Genomic DNA, 16,232 nt, shown 5'->3' with positions numbered 1-16,232 from the left:
CGGAGGCCCCTCTCCTTTTCCTGCTCTCACTACTGCCGCCTCCTCCGCTACCCAAACCGCCCGGTCTGCGCGGCCCCGTGCCGCCACCCGGCCTTTATCCACGGGGAGCGGCACGCCCTCCGCCCCATCAACCCCGCGCCCCGCCGCACCGGCCCGCGGGGGCCGGCCTGGAATGGGATGGGCTGGGCGCGGCTCGGCTGGCCTGGCTTGGCAGAGCCCTTGATGGACCGGGGACCACCCTGAGCCGACACTCACCTGGCGAGGTGCCGGGCGGGGCTGGGGCGCGGCCCCCAGGCACGGGCAGGAGCGCAGCTGACCTGGCGCTAGTGGCCGGTCGGGGTGCAGCCCCGTCGCCACACAGACAAATGAAACCCGCTGTAGGAACAGGAGCGCAGCCCCCGACCCACCCGCACACCCCCACCACAGCCACTCTCAGGCGACGGAGATCAGGCCGCCAGCCGTGTGGCGGCCGTGGGTAGATGCAGCCACGGATGGGTGACATCTCGCCGGGCCTGCAGAGCTGTGCAGGGTGGGCGGCAGAGCCGGGGCTCTGGGCTGGGGGGAATTCGATTCTGCACAACCCGCGCCGGGAGAGGGTGCTCACAAGGGGTGCAATGTGGCAACGGGACGGCAAACTCCGTGCCGACACGCACGATTTTATCGGCCATATGAAAATAATAGAAACCTCTAAAAGCAGTCAATTACGGCTCGAATTCTTGGGGTTCTTTGCTTTCCCCCCGACTTTTGTGACTGATTTCCTGGCGCGCCACTCCCTGCTGACATAGGAGACTGTGACTTGCCGCTGACTCATTTGATGACAGCAGAGTCAATAGAACTACTCCAAGCTGCCTCGTTGCAAACTGAATTTTTGCAGGTCGCCCGAGATATCTCAATACGCTTACGGGGTCCCTGAAAGCTGCAGTGAGGCGTCCCTGCGTGTCCCTATCCCGAGGGAAGCCTGTGCCCACCTGCTCACCCAGCACGCACTTACGGTCTTGGTTTTGCCACCAGGAGTTGCTCCACTGATTCAAGCAGTGTGTGCCTGTCTACCAATTTACATCAAGGCTGTCACTCTGAAAGGCGCAGGTGTCTGTCAGAGAAAACAAATCCATTAAAATACAGTCAATAAAGTCTTATTTAATTAAATTACTATAGTCATTCTCAGCTAGAAAATTAGAATACAGATGTCCAATTATTTTCTTTCAAAGGTGTTATTCTAATGGCTCCACTAAACCATCACACCATGGTTTCTCTCCAGTGACTTAATCAATCCTTCCCTCAGAATAATTTATATTAGATGCATTTTGGACAATAAATTAAGAAAGAAGCAAATATAAAGGTGAGGTAATGTGAGAGTTATGTCTAAACTTCCATTGTTCCCTAATCAGCATTGCCTCCTGTTTTAAAACTATCAAAGAAATCAGAGATGAGATTTAGTATACTGAAATGTTGAAGTGTATCTCATGGTACAGCAGCCACTGCCCTTTCCTCAAATTACTGAGCCAAGCAGCAGGAAGTTGCTTTTAATCAAAGAAAAATTGACAGTAAGTGAAAGCTTTTATTTATAGAGCAAAACCAGTGCAGGGCATAGAGATGCTGCAGCCAGGGTAGGTTGTGCCTCTGTGAACAGCCCTGCCGTCAGCGCAGGCTTGTCCAGCCCAGGGGAGAGCAGCCTGGAAACATGGAGCTGTGTCGCAGTGCCTCTCCGAGTGTGTGCTCGGAGTCACCCCGGCTTGCTCTGGCACTGCAGGCAGTGAGGGACACTCCCGTTCGTCGGGAGAGCGGCTAAAGGCTTTCACCTTTCAGACGAGACACTAGCACGACGTCTGTAGAAAAAGGAGAGCGGACTCCAGTTGGCGGTTAAGTCCAGGTTTATTCCGGAGCGCTAACGAAACCCATACGCCAGTGAGACCAGCCAACTGCAAACCCCCAGAACGTCCTCTGCAGGGCGTTATAAAGGGGGGGTAAACCAGGGAGGGGTTTGCCCGTCTGCCAGTGGGGATACAGGAGGGCGTGGGGATCAGGGAAACGGGCAGGTAAGGGGACCAATAGGGACCAGCCGAGGGAGTGCCCCAGTGCCTGAACCTATCACTCGACGCCCTTGGTAGAAGTTTCTAGAGGGAGGGGATGGGCTGTCAAGTGAAGGACAGGACACCAGGGAGGGTTTAAGGGAAGGGTTCAGCCACTTTTGGGGAATGAGGCAGGGGGTAGGGAGATTGACATTGAAAGGATGGGAGGAGGCAGAGGGGCAGAACCATTCTAACAGGGGGAAACTGGGATAAACCAAAGCACAACTTAATGCAACTAAAACATATAACAATACAACAGAGCTGAGCCTTTTGTCAAGGACTTTTCTCCCATCATCCTATACTTCATCTTTTAATAGATGCTAATTGCTTATTGACTTTGGCCTGGGCTGGGACTCCTTAGCAACCATTCCACATCCGGATTAGCTGATTGCTTATAATATTTTAATTTCCTTTCCTTTTCACTGCCACACCTAGTAATGCACACTCTTCAATATCATTTTGTGCCTGTGCCATGCTGCAAGTTGAAGCTTCAGCCATTGTTTTTTCTGAAACAAAGGCAACGAATAGGAATTACACAGGAAAAAGAGAATTAGTACTAGAACCTCTATTTTTAACTTACATATTTCGCTAAAATTTTCAAGAAAAGTAATTTTTTCCATAGATCCAGCAAAGAAATTTTTCATCCCAATGATATACTGTGCAATGACGTGCTCTGCACACATAAGGACAGTGGTTTCTTTGAGTGGTTTTCCATCCATCCATCCATCCATCCATCCATCCATCCATCCATCCATCCATCCATCCATCCATCCATCCCACCAGAACCACTGAAGCACAAAACCAGATGTGAAATGCTCAACAAAGCTCTGGCAGAGACATGCAAGCCCGGCTGGCCGGATCAGACTCAGGACAAGGGCAGTGGCACAGTCAAGGCTGTTGCTGTTGGGACCATGCAGGGTTGGTGAGGTACTGGTGGGCTGGATGCAGCAGCCTGTGTCACAGCTGCCCTTTCCTGCATATCACAGGGCTTTGGATCAGAATTCAGCCTTTTGCATCCGTACTACTGTCATGATTATTGCGAAACAATGCCTGCTTTATGGAAAGAGAATGAAAAAAGCAAAATAATTTCTGCTCTAAGGAACAGATCTTGTTTCATTCCTTTCTTCTCAGTCACAGATGACCCTCACATCTACAGTCTGATCAAGATTTCTGGTTGATGGGAAGTGAAGAGGGGCAGCCCCTGCCTGCAAGGCACCTCATCGCCTGCACAGGTGACTGAGATCAGGAGAGGTGCCCTGTCTGGGACCTGCCTGGCCACAAATGTGATATCCAGCTGTGGCAGCAACTGCAGGGCTGGGCATCAATGCTTGGTCTCATCTACTGATGAGAGAGTCCCTCTGTACTGCTCTGTGATCAGATTCTTCTTAGGATCACATTTGACCTGAAAAACTGTATTTCCTTTGAAATGAAGTTGGAAGACAGTTAAACAAAGTGAACCTGTGTTTCAAGTTTCATCAGGAGACAGAGAAATAAAAACAATCTAACTCATGAATCTGTACTTGCTGGAATACCATCTTGGTACTGTATATTATTACCAGTGAACTAATGTATGCAGAAATACCTTATGTGCATACTTATATGGATAGATATTTGTGTGGATGTATGTATATAGGCAGAAAGAGAGGGAGACTTCAATACTATACGCTGGGGTAGATACTTTTTTCTTTTGATTTGTCCTGTAGGACAAGGATCTTTCCATTCCATTCTTCTTTTATTCACTAGATGCAGATACAAGGAAGGAAGAACACTGTCATTGCTTTCTTGGTTGTACACAGCAATGGGTTTTTTTCACTGTTTTAAAAATACTCTTCCTCTATGGTAATTCACTCCAAAGCTGAATTTAAAAAGACCCTGTTTAATTCCGCAGCAGAGGGCTTCCTCTGCCACATACACACTGTTTTGTCATGAAACTGCTCAGAATATTTTGTATTTGAAAATACAGCCTTGACAAATGGAATAAACTGTAGTGGCAACTCATTATGGCATGCTCTATTTTTTAGCAAGAAGTCACTGCAGAGTGTCTGTCAAACCAGAATATGGCATTAAGCTCTCTGAATTCACAGGGAGTTGCTTTGCTGGCAGGATTAAAAAGAAATTAGGAGCACAGTTTAAACTGTAAAGGTAAATAAAAGTTGGCTGGCCTTTGCAGGTCTGTTGCTGCTCTTTTTGGGATCATTAACAATCCTTAATGGAAATTTAATCTCATTTATCATGTCCTCCGGGGCCCTGGAATGGTACCATGGTCCTCCACGATGGACACTTGCCATTATTTTTTTGGAGCATACTAACAGCAGAGGGAAATGGCAGTTCTAACACTGGCTGTTTCATTGAGGAAAAGTCTGTTGAAACCTGGTTTTGCAGAAGCAGAAGGGTGTGGGGTGCGGCCAATGGGCCCTCGCTGACATCAGTGAACTGCGCATGATGGGGTGACTAATGAAGTCAGGTCTGTTTCAGGGTAATCAACTTATCACAGTCTCATGTGATGATATGTTCTTGGATTCCTCTAAGTCATGGGCCATACATGAGAGATCCCAGCCATTTGGGACACTGTACATGCTCTCTGCTTGACACATTGCTCAGCAACAGATTGCTTTGATTTTAAGAGGACAAGAATCGGAATTAATCTCAACTGTGAATCCAACATCTGCACACTTTGCTTAGCGCAGGAACTTTGCTTAGCGCAGGAATCGGCTATGGCTGAGCATTCAGGCTGAGTCTTTGCAAGTAAAAGGACTTTCTCTACCCCAGCAGGTCATGCTTTAGCTATCACCTCCCTGAGGATCTGTGCAACAGACATGTCACCTTTTTAAGATTTCAGTAGTGCTGCTAATACACAAGGAGCAATGACATTTTTTTCCCACACTTCAATTAACATCACACAAGTGACTTTGAAGATGCATCATAACTCAGCAGAAATGTGTGGTGAAAAGCCAGCAGAATGCCTCCATCTCTTCCAAAGGTTTCTGTCAAAGCAGCAGCACACTGAAGGTTTGTACCCTGGGGCTGTCAAACTTGTGAGCTGTCAGGGCAAAGGCTTGGAAAAAGAATAACTGGGCTATAGCACCCGGGTAGCTTTAGAAATTTATCAGGAGATTTTAAATATTTATAATTTTTTGGCACATAATAGCCTTATCCAAACACAGGACAGCATTGTGCATTAAAACAAAAGCCATGCATAACAAATTCGATAAAATAAATTGTAGCACATTCAAGCTAGTGTGAAGATGCTAATCCTCACATCCCCACAGGGCAGCTCATCCGCTAACCCAGCACCCAGCCAGTAACGCAAAAGATCCAGCAGCTGCAGCTCACAGTAGTTAAAGGTTTGCCTTTTCGAAGCCACAGGCACTGTAACTCAAAGGGATTTCATGACTAAGTGACCATAAATGGCGCAGTTGGCAGCATTGAGCCTGGCTCAGCATCGCAGCCAGGTCCTCCCAGCCTCCCGTGTCAAAGGTTTCCAAACACACTGCACATTTTCTTCACCCGTTACCTATTTACTGGGTTCTGAAAGACAATAGAAGTGTTTCTTCTCAATTAATAAAGTCGTCATTAAACCTCTCCTTTTGTTACCATGATCTCTAGAAGTGAAGCCAAACCAAGCCGTTCAAGTCAAAGCATGAATCAAATGGATTGCATCATATGGACTGCATTTTCCTTATTCAGCAGCTCTAGGCAAGGCAAAGAAATTCTGCATTATACAGGTATTGGCTAGGACCTTTGATACAACTTGTTCTGAGTTTTTCCATCTTCTGTTTCCTCCTCTGTTATCCAAGGAAGACAGTAGTATGAGACCCTGCAGCAGCAGTTCAGTCCAAATCGGACAGAGGGATGTCTTTAGGCAGAGAAATCTCTAGAAATATGCTGAAAATTATAACTCGTTCTAGAATTTGCATTGAAATTTATATTTAGAAAGTCTATTCAGGCAACAGTTGCTTCTAGTAGCAGTTGTGTCTGGGGCAATTTTCATCTCTCTGTGTCTGGAAGAACATGGTTTTACTTCTGCACAGAGTGCTTGCTGCACTATATATGTGTATATATATGTCTTGCTGCATTATATATGTATCCAGAAGCTGAAACTGGTGCCAAAAGCAGCATCCATCTGGCAAACACAGTGTTTTGCCAGAACTTGCAGTGCTGCTTTTGCCTTGGGTCCCAGGGAGACCCACAGCTGGAATTTAAAGGTCTGTTTTTGACACAGGCTGTAAACAGCCCAGGAGCAAGGCTGCTTGTGCTTTTTCCTATCCTGAAATCAGAGGAGAAAACTAAACTGAAATCCATCTAGCACATACTGGAAGAGGAAGGACAGGGCATTCCCTGGGAGTGTCTCATGCAGGAATTCACCTAATTTATTTGTCCAAAATACCCTTGCTGCTTGTTCCCATGGAAATGTTACGAAGTTCATCTCTTTTTCTTGGTTCATCTATTTTTCTGACTGATAAACTGCTGCAGGGTGTTTAATTTTACTTCTGTTTAGTGAAGTTGATTTTATAGTTAAAAACACATACTTAGAGCCATGTATAAGCATCTCTTTCCAAATCCAAACAAAGTTGTGTTGGTACCTGAGGACAATGCCTGGCAGTGCAATTGTCCCCCATGGCAGTGCCTGCTCTCAGCCAGAACCCATCCCCACCCCCAGCATCAGGAATGCGGCAATGGTTGCACTGTGGGTGTCCATGTGAAACATAGCTTACCCAAATAAATGTGACTTGACATATCAAACATGAGGTTGAAAAATAATTTGAAATAGCAGCTCATTTTTAAAATAACTCAGGATCTGATTTCATGACCTGGGAAGTCAGATCCTATACAAACCCACACAATGCTCCAGTGTGCAGCTAATCAGGGCTTCCTGCCCCTAGCAGATACCGCAGGCACGGGCCTCATTAGACATTTTCTCTGCTTACTTCCAACCTTACTTACTGCTTGTGTTTGCACTCAGGGTAACCAGAGTTCTCTTCCTTAGATGATACACCCATTTTTCTCAGGGTTTGAATTTCTGTGCTTTTGCTCTGTGAATTGGAGTTTGCAGGAGTGACAGTGTAAATCTGGAATTAAGCATCTCACGTCTGCCAGAGCTCATGGATTGCACAGAATTCCAAGTGTTTCCCAGTTACTCTTCAGAAGCTGTTGTAACCTGAGATACAGATGAATACTTTTGTTTGACTTCAGAGGAGTAGCCAAGCTCCTCCTTGGGACAGCTGGATGTAACATAGGAGGGAATGCTTTCCAGGGGAACAGTGTATATTTTTTAAACAAACCAAAACACTTCTGTGTGACATAAACAAAATTGTTGACCTATGTCCAGCCAAAGGGGGAGTTTGTTTGGCTCTCCTGGCACACACCCCAAGATGCTGCAGTGGGGTGAGAATGCCAGTGCACAGAGTGAGTGAAAACACAAAATCTCAGCTATTTCAGGGGAAAGGCATGACACTGTGGTGCTCACTTCTACCAACCTCACTGCAGTGTTCTCATGATGGCAAATAATCAACCCCAAAAGCACTTTTAAGTGGATTTCCTTTCTGCAAAAGGCTGAAGTCATGCTCCTTTCTCTTTTTTAAACATTCTTACAAAAATATTCCCAGACAGAAATCTTGCGTAAAAGAAGCTTTAAGTCTACTGACTCATTTGAAAGCTGCTTTATTAGCCCCTACATGGGCTGAAAAGCCTTGCCTGGTGCATAAGGACACAAGGGCTGTACATTGTTCTGCTGCTCAGCTCAGTGCAGTGCTGGGAGCCTGGGCTTGATCCAGCCAAGCAATTAGAGAATTTAACTTCCTCCATAAATACTTGTACGTGTGAGGCCATGTGTTTGGGGGCATTCCTCTACTTGAAAGGAATCTAGGGTTTTGAACATGTTGCAGAACCAGAAGGAATGGCAGAGGCCTCTGAGGACAGCATCACATTGATTTGGGTGAGAATTAGGAATAATAAAAAGCAGAAGAAAAGCACTAGGACCCGGCCAGCACTCACCAGCCTCAAGCCACCCTTCCCCCTGCATAGTTGTTAGTCAGTTCTGCTATTACTGAGTATATTGCAGCATAACAATGTCCTGCAGCTGAGCTCTGCCCAGCAACACCCTCGGAGAGGAAAGGCGGGTGTGCGGGTGCAAGAAGCACCAGCAGGGGGGAAAAGGCAGGGTGTTGCCACTGTCCCGGAACAAATGGAAGACACCACCCCAGGGTGGCCAGGAGGAAGGTGGTGGTTTGGAAAACCCTGAGCTGTGTGTACCCTGCATGAACTAGGGGGCTGTGTGTCTGGGGACAACTCAGCAAGGGTTTGTCCAAAGAAACTGGAGTTCTCAGATGGGACAAAACAGGGCAGGAAGAAAGCTGAATAGATCACCCACCCCATGGCACAGTCACTGCCATACCAATTCCTAGGATCTTCTCTGGCTGTTTACTTTCCCTAAAAAATGTGAGATTCCCCTGGGGGGATCCTCACTCTGCTCTAGCTCAACCTTTGGCTTATAGAGCAAAACCTGCAATTCCCAGGTTCCTGCTTTTCTCAAAATGATTAGTCCTAGATTTTGTGAAGCAGGTCCAAAACCACCAGCTTAAAAAAAAAAAAAAAAAGAAAAAAAAAGGACCAAAAGGTATGCTAATGGGACATGGTGGCATAGAAAGGCGTTACTGGTGGAGCTAGCTGGGCAGGTGGCACCTCTTGCTCCTGGCAGTCCTGAAATGGGAGATAATATTGAGAATGAGCCCAGTCATAAGCTATCTAATTGAAAAGGACCAAAAAGTAAAAATAGACCCTTTTCAGTCAAGGAACTATGTATTTCAAAGGGCAATTCAGCCACTGCAGCAGCTGGTGCTGCATTTCACATCAGCCATCTGGTGTGGCACTCCAAGCGAGGAACTTTGTAAGTATTGCCACTTCCCTACCAGCTAGAACACTAACCAAGAGCCTGGTATGACACAGAAGGGGAAAACCAGAGCCCTGGCAAGCCCAGTCCTACTAATCACAGTGAGCAAGAGCCAAATGTAAAAGCAGAACAGTGTTGGGGCATTGTTTGAGCACCTTTTTTGAGGGTGGTCACTGTGCCTAGTTCCAGCTGCCTCATTGCTGCAATAGTTGTTGTAGAGAAGGGGGAGGGAAGAGCCAGTTACAGACAGAGCAGCCCCAGGTAAGTAGTCTTATCTTTACAGCCCTGGTGATAACATGGTTTGCAGCAGGATGGGGGTGATCTGATCCAGCTGGGGCCAGTTGTGCTATGTGGAAGCCCCACAGGGGTGTGGCAGCGAGGATGTCACCAGTGTAGGGCTGCAGGAGCTCTGCAAAGCTGTGGGTTATCACCACTGCCCTCTCAGAGGCACTGGATGTTTGCACTGGCACAGTATGGTGGCCGCCCAGGTACCTCTGGGGGCCCTTGTTTGCTTTTGGCTCCTCTGAGGCTCAAGTCTGGGGAGGGAGACAGCAGCAGCTCCTTTAGGGACCAGAAACAGCCCTCAGATTGCAAGATGCACCAGGAGGGCCAGGTGCACCCACAAGAAGTCTCCTTCTTCTGTTCTCTACACAGCCGTTGTCTTTTGGATATGCATTCTCTTTGTTGAACTTTGTATGGAAAGCTCTTCCTCTGTTCTGAATGGACTTTAATTCCTTTGGCACGGCCATGGCTGGCTGGCAAGCAGCTGGTATGACTGTGTCCTAAAGCATGGGGCTGAGCGAGGCACATGCCAGCACACCTGTGTTACCTCTCTGGGAGCAGTAGGTGGGAAGACTCCACAGTGGAAGACTTCAATCCTGTGGGAAAAGCACCAGTGTGGCTGTTAACATACTGGTGCTGCTGGTGCTCAGCTGGCACAGGTACCGTGACACAGCCACAGCGCAGAGCCTGGGAGCTCCATGCAGACGGATGAGCCATTCCTTGCTCTGTGACAGGCTGGTTTGGCCCCACAGAAACCTTCGTCCTGCTCCTCGCCATCCTTGGCAGCAATGTGCTGAGTTTTTGTGGTTCTCACTGCAACTGCAAATTTTCCTTCTGCAAAGCAGAAACCCTCTCCCAGGTTCCTTGACAGCAGGAAAGTTCCAGTAGCAAAGGGGCAGAGGGCGATGAAGCAGTTGCAAACCGGTCAACTACAACTGGAGAACGGCTTCCTTGTCTGAGGGGGGCAGACCGGCTTCCCTTCCCGGCAGATCCAGCCGCTCTGACAGCTCCTAGGAGCACTGGTGAAGTGGGCAGGGGGTGCCTGCCAGCCCAGCCCGGCTCCAGGCCCGTGCCCCCTCAGGCCGAGGCGCCCCCACACAGCCCTTGGCGCTGCTGCCCCCTGCCGGACCAAGGAGCCCCGCGTGGCCCGGCCCTCACGGCGGCCCCGCCGCTCCCGGCGCCGGACAAGCCCCAGCGAAACGCCTTATCGGTTTCATTTGATAAAAATCCCTACCAAAAACCCCTGCAGCGGTGAAACCATAGAGCCATAGAATCGCTTAGGCTGGAAAATCCCTCTAGGATCACCAAGTCCAACCATTAACTCAGCACTGCCAAGCTACCACTAACTCATGTCCCTCAGTGCCACAACTACGTGGCTTTAAAAACCTCCCGGGATGGTGATTCCACCACTGACCTAGACAGCCCATTCCAGTGCTTGACAGTGCTTTTAGTGAAGAAATTTTCCTTAATACCCAATCTAAACCTTCCCAGGTGCAACTTAGGCCACTTCCTCTGCTCCTGTCACTTGTTACACCTGGGAGAAGAGACGACCCCCACCTGACGACCCCCACAATCTCCTTTCAGGTGCTGCAGATCCATAAGCTCCCCCCTGAGCCTCCTTTTCCCCAGGCTAAACACCCCCAGCCAGTCCCAAGGAGGTTTGTGCTCCAGCCCCTTCCCCAGCTCCCTTGCCCTTCTCTGGACACACTCCAGCCCCTCAAGGCCTTTGTGCAGTGAGGGGCCAAAACTGAGCCCAGGATTGGAGCTGTGGCCTCAGCAGTGCCCAGTGCAGGGGGACAATCCCTGCCCTGCTCCTGCTGGCCGCACTATTGCTGATACAGCCAGGCTGCCACCGGCCTTCTTGGCCACCTGGGCTCACCTGGCCTCATGTTTAGCTGCTGTCAACAAACATCCCCAGATCCTTTTCCAATGGGCAACTTTCCAGCCACTCTGCCCCAAAATCACACAAAGCCTGCACAGCTGATGGGTTCTTTTGCACTCCCCAGGCCTTGAGAACCACATTGATGGGGTGGGAGCAGAGAAGGGGCTGTGCTGCCCCTGCTGCGGCCTGGGAGTATCTTCTCATGCCGCAGGAATGTGATTATGTCATGGCGAGTCCCCCACACGCCCTGCTGCTGCCTCCCAGCCCGCTGCCGGCTGACAGCTCTGGGAAGCATCGTTACTGCTGAAATGGAGGCATAAATTTCTGCTGGCAGGGCTCCTGGCTGTAAAAACTTGCAAGCCGTAACAACCTCTCACTGCGACAAAGTTACTCCGACATTTCCCATGGTCCTGGTCCCATCCCTCAGAGCTGGGGGCAGGAAGAGGGGGAAGAGGTTTTAAAAACTTTTCATTTTCCTTATGTAGTTGAGCGTTACCGGGGGCGATATTTCTGCCTGTGCATGAATTCTTCCTGCTGAACTCATGGGGCATGACGCACCCACAGGAGGGGAGAGCATGCCCAAGACAAGAGCGGCCGAAATACACTCCTGCTGAGCTGCTCTTTCTGAGGATTTGTATTTCTTTTTCCAGCCGAGGACTTTTATTATTACAGAAAGAACATGAGATTTTTATGAGTGATTTTACAAATTAGTTTCTCAAATTGTTTGCAGCAGCACAAGAAATCTTGCAGTCATTAAAGTTCATAGAAAGTATCAAATGCTCCATCACCGCAAAGCTCTTCCTTGTGCAACAGAAACAAAGCAAAGTTGCCCCTGGCATGTTTAGACGTCTGACTCAGAAATGCTGCTCATCACCTCTCTACCATAGCATACAGCAACCCATCCTGCCCTTGTGCACATTGCTAGAACGAGCCCGGAGCTGAACCAGCACAAACCCAGCTACAAACATGATTTTAAAAACAAACAACTAATTATTTCCATTCACCTCATTTAATTTGGGCTCATGCAGAAATGCTGTTCATCCAATAGTCCAAAATATGTCACGTATTAGGAGCTAAAGAGTCCAACCCAATGAATGAGTCATCACCCAGTGGATGAAATCCCATATCTTCATGGCTGCTCATAAATAAGACAAGCTCAACTTTATAGTAAATCATAAGTAAACAATGAACTATATGAAAATCAGACTCAGCTGTGTTATAACTGTATGGGCACAGTGCCCACACAGAAATGAAAAGCGAATGTGATACCATCACTGTTTGGCTTTGGAGGCTGAATTTGGGACTGAGACTCTGAAGTGGGTTTTGATGCGTGTAGCAGTTGGACATCCAGGCCTTTGAGGCCACTGCAGATGTCTGTTTGCAATAAATAGCACATTATCCTGGCCATTAGCACTTCTGAACCTCAGATTCCAATGGGCAGATTTTCTTAAGTTATTGTCTGGTATCTTCTCACCACAGCCCAAAATCTCTGGGCAGTGCTCTTGTGTCCTTGCAGCCTGCTCCTCCATCAGTGCTCTCTCCTAGAGAGAAATAAAGAGCAGAAGAAAGCTGTTCCTTCATCCTGAGATGAGGATTGGTACATCCTGTGCATCCCTCATAACCATATCCTGAGTGCTGGGCTGGATTCACAGAGCTGGCTGGAGTTTTTGATTTAATAACTATTTGAACCAGTGTTGTGAGAGAATGCAGGAAATAGCAGAAAGTATTGATCAATCTCTATCTTGTTATAAAATTAAGAGCATATAAAACACAGAAATGACTGGAAGCCTGACCACACTGCAGACAGGCTAGCAGAAGGGCCAGGCAAGAGAAGGTGTGTTGATTGCACTGAGAAAGACTCTGGTACATGGTTGTGAAGGAATCCTTCTGCAGCAGGGGCAGCTGAAGCCACTTCCAAGTTTGAGCTCCCTGATGACCCCAGAACCCCGGCCACAAGCAGCTCATGGGGCTGAAACTAGTTTTGCAGGGGCATTTACTCCAATAAAAAATATCTTTCTGTTCCTGAGAAAGAGAAGTGTTTTGCTATCTAGTCAAAGACTCTGGGAAATGTCTTATAATTTCCTATTTGTATTCAGGTTAATGCTGCCGGTGGGATACAAAGAAGATCACAGGAAGCAAATCCTTGAATTTTAGGGAAATCCAGGATGTAGTTGAATGTGCTAGAGGGTAGACAAGGTTGACAATCTCAAAGGATATTCGTTTTTCATTATACTGACACTGCAGGTAATTATTAATGGCAGAATAATGCTATTGGCTGAAGGAAGTGCCCCAGGGATAGGTGCCTGGCAGATGAGCCAGCTTTGAAATCTTCCAGGTCTGCATGGGCTTCGTGATACACTCTGAAGTGGAGATGTCCTGCTGCTCCCTCACCGTAGCCCTCTCCTCTCAAATACAGTAGAGCAGCTCAGGCTGCCTTTCAGAGAGCAGTGAGGCCAAGACAGTAGCTGTCTGGCTATAGGAAGGGAAGAGACCAAAGCAGCTTTTCCCTGAGAGAGCAAAGCTCCAGCATCTGCCAAAGTACACAAGGACACAGACTGCCTTGTGGCTGTCCCTGCAGAACAGGGGCAGGGGCAGATGAGGATATCCGTTCTACAGTGATGTGTCCAGACACGGGGGAGGGCTTCGAGATGTGTCACAAGATAGAAAGCCCAGAAGAGGCCCAAGCCTGGTCGCAGGCACTTGGCCCATCCCAAGGGATGCAGGGTCTCATGCTGGGGAATGGGGCCTGGCTCCCCTCCTCCTTCCTGCCCCGACATGACTACATTTCTCTAAAAGGCTGAGAACAGTTGTGCCCTCTCAGGATTCAATAGATGATTTACAAGTCCTCTCTTGAGACCTGCAAAGAGCTCCTCTAGCTCCCTGCCTTCCTGATGGTCCTTGATCCAAGTGGCTCTGGCAGTCAGAGCAGGCTGGGCAGTACCACAGCCTCAGTTCAGGTTTTTTCCAAAAGAGATGCTCTGATTGGGGAAGCTGTTTCATTTTCTCAACCCTTGGTACAGTTGTAAGCGGCCAAAGCACGGATAATACCCAACCAGAGACACAAGCCCAGATCACTACTTCCTGTCCAAGCAGAGATCCTCTGTATATATTCCCTTTTTAACACTGGAAAATTATTGTACTTTAATAAAGTTCTGTAAATGGATGAATAATTTCCACAAGGAAAGAATGTTAAACTTGCATTGGCACAACATTACTTCTAATCAAGTGATCTTCCATAATTCTCCAGAACAAGCAAAACTTCATATTTTCCATACGTAACCATCTTTGTCACCCAAAGTACTTTGTATTCAATAAAAATACCAGCTTTCATTAAAGAAAAAAACCCTTTTGGTGCACAGTTTTTCTGGCATTGCACATCTCTGGTTCACTCACTCAACATGTTTAGAATTAAATCACAAAACCTTAACTCACCCTCTAATGATCTGTTTGTTTCCAGATTCATATTCCCACAATATGTTTGCTGACAGCAGTTGGGCTCTTTGACAAAAGTCAAGAAATTTTTCCCAACAATGTATATTTGCTTAATTCTGGTGAATTACAGGGGAAGGGTGCAGGCTGTACAAGCTGTCACCAGTAACGTGACTGTAAGACCAAGTGTAATTTATTTAGTACAAACTAAATGTTTATACTAAGTGTTCTTTGTTCCGAACATTATCACTTCAACATTGAGCATTTTATGAAGAGAGTTGTGAGAAAGGTTGAGCCCTGTTTTGAAAGGGTTTTTAAATTTAGCATCACTATGACTTGGAGCCAAAACCCTGATGCATACAGTTCTCAGGAGAATGATGGCAAAAAGCTGCTTCCCTTGGTCTCAGGCACTTCTAAACTGTTCTTTTTGACTTTGTAGTATGTGTTAGAACTGAGTAAGAGCAAACCAATTCTTGAAAGGATATGTTGTTTCAAAATAAATCCAAAATCTTACACTCCAAATAATGTTCAATTTGGTACTTTGATATAATTGCACCTTATCCCTTTCTCCCACTCTTAAAATAATCCCTTCAAATTCATATTGATTTAACAAAGCACTTTGATCTCAACAGAAACAAAACACACTGGGATGAAATCTGGTCCTACCAATATTCCTCAGCCTTTCTCACCTGCCCACTGATGGATGGGGTCTGGAAGGTGTCCTCACCTTGGCTGCACATACAGCTGCATTTCAAGCAATAATGGCAAGCAGCCCTTCTTTAATGAAGCAGAGACACCAGTTTATTAAACCAGAGCTAAAGTGAAACTAAGTCTGTGACACCTGGAAAGCCCAGGATATTGTATCTTTAAAAAGTCAAGCGCAAATTACTCTGTCAGAGGAGTACTGGACTTTGTCAGCAGCATGAATAATTTCATTCCATATAAACACACTTAAAAACTGCATCCAGTATGATATTTGCCAGTCAGAAAAGACAACAAGAAGAAGGAGAGCAGCAAGGAGGATGATGACTATGGCACAGGAAACCCACCTTGTAGTGAAGGGTTTCAGAATCCTGATCTGCTGCTGAGAAGGTGAAGGCCAGATGTGGTCATGAGCTGCAGCACCTGCATGGAGAGAGGAATGTCAGAGGCGAGGGGTTTCCACTTCCCAGGGGAAAAGTGACTCATGGCAGAAAGCTGCAGCTAAGCAGCCACACGCTAGGAAAATATATGCTCAAACAGGAGTAATTTCACCTTGTGAATAGTACCCTTAACTATCTCTTACAGCAGAACCACCACCTCATACGGAAGGAAGAATCAATGTCAGATTTTTCTCTAAAACACCTGTAATGTAAATAGGAACAGTTGAAGGCAGTTGTCACATCTCACATACTATACTTCATCCTAGTTCCTGTTTTCTTGGGAGCAATTCATCCTATGAACAGTGATTCCAAGTTTTACTCCTAGAAAGCATTAGCATCTTATTATTACTTCCATTTTTACAGCAACTAGAATTATCCTTTGAAAAACATTTTAGACACAACAAATACAATACCTCTGCATTTATCTGAAGAAAGGAAATCCTTTCTGCAGACTCCCCTTTGGTCCCTGCTGGGCTGCCAACTCCAAAGCCTGCAGAGTGCCCAGCAGCATGCAAGGGTGTTTCTCTGGGGTGTGAACT

This window comes from Fringilla coelebs (assembly GCF_963513975.1).
Source record: "Fringilla coelebs genome assembly, chromosome: 13".
Classification (NCBI taxonomy): domain Eukaryota; kingdom Metazoa; phylum Chordata; class Aves; order Passeriformes; family Fringillidae; genus Fringilla; species Fringilla coelebs.
Note: the sequence above shows the minus strand (reverse complement) of the source record.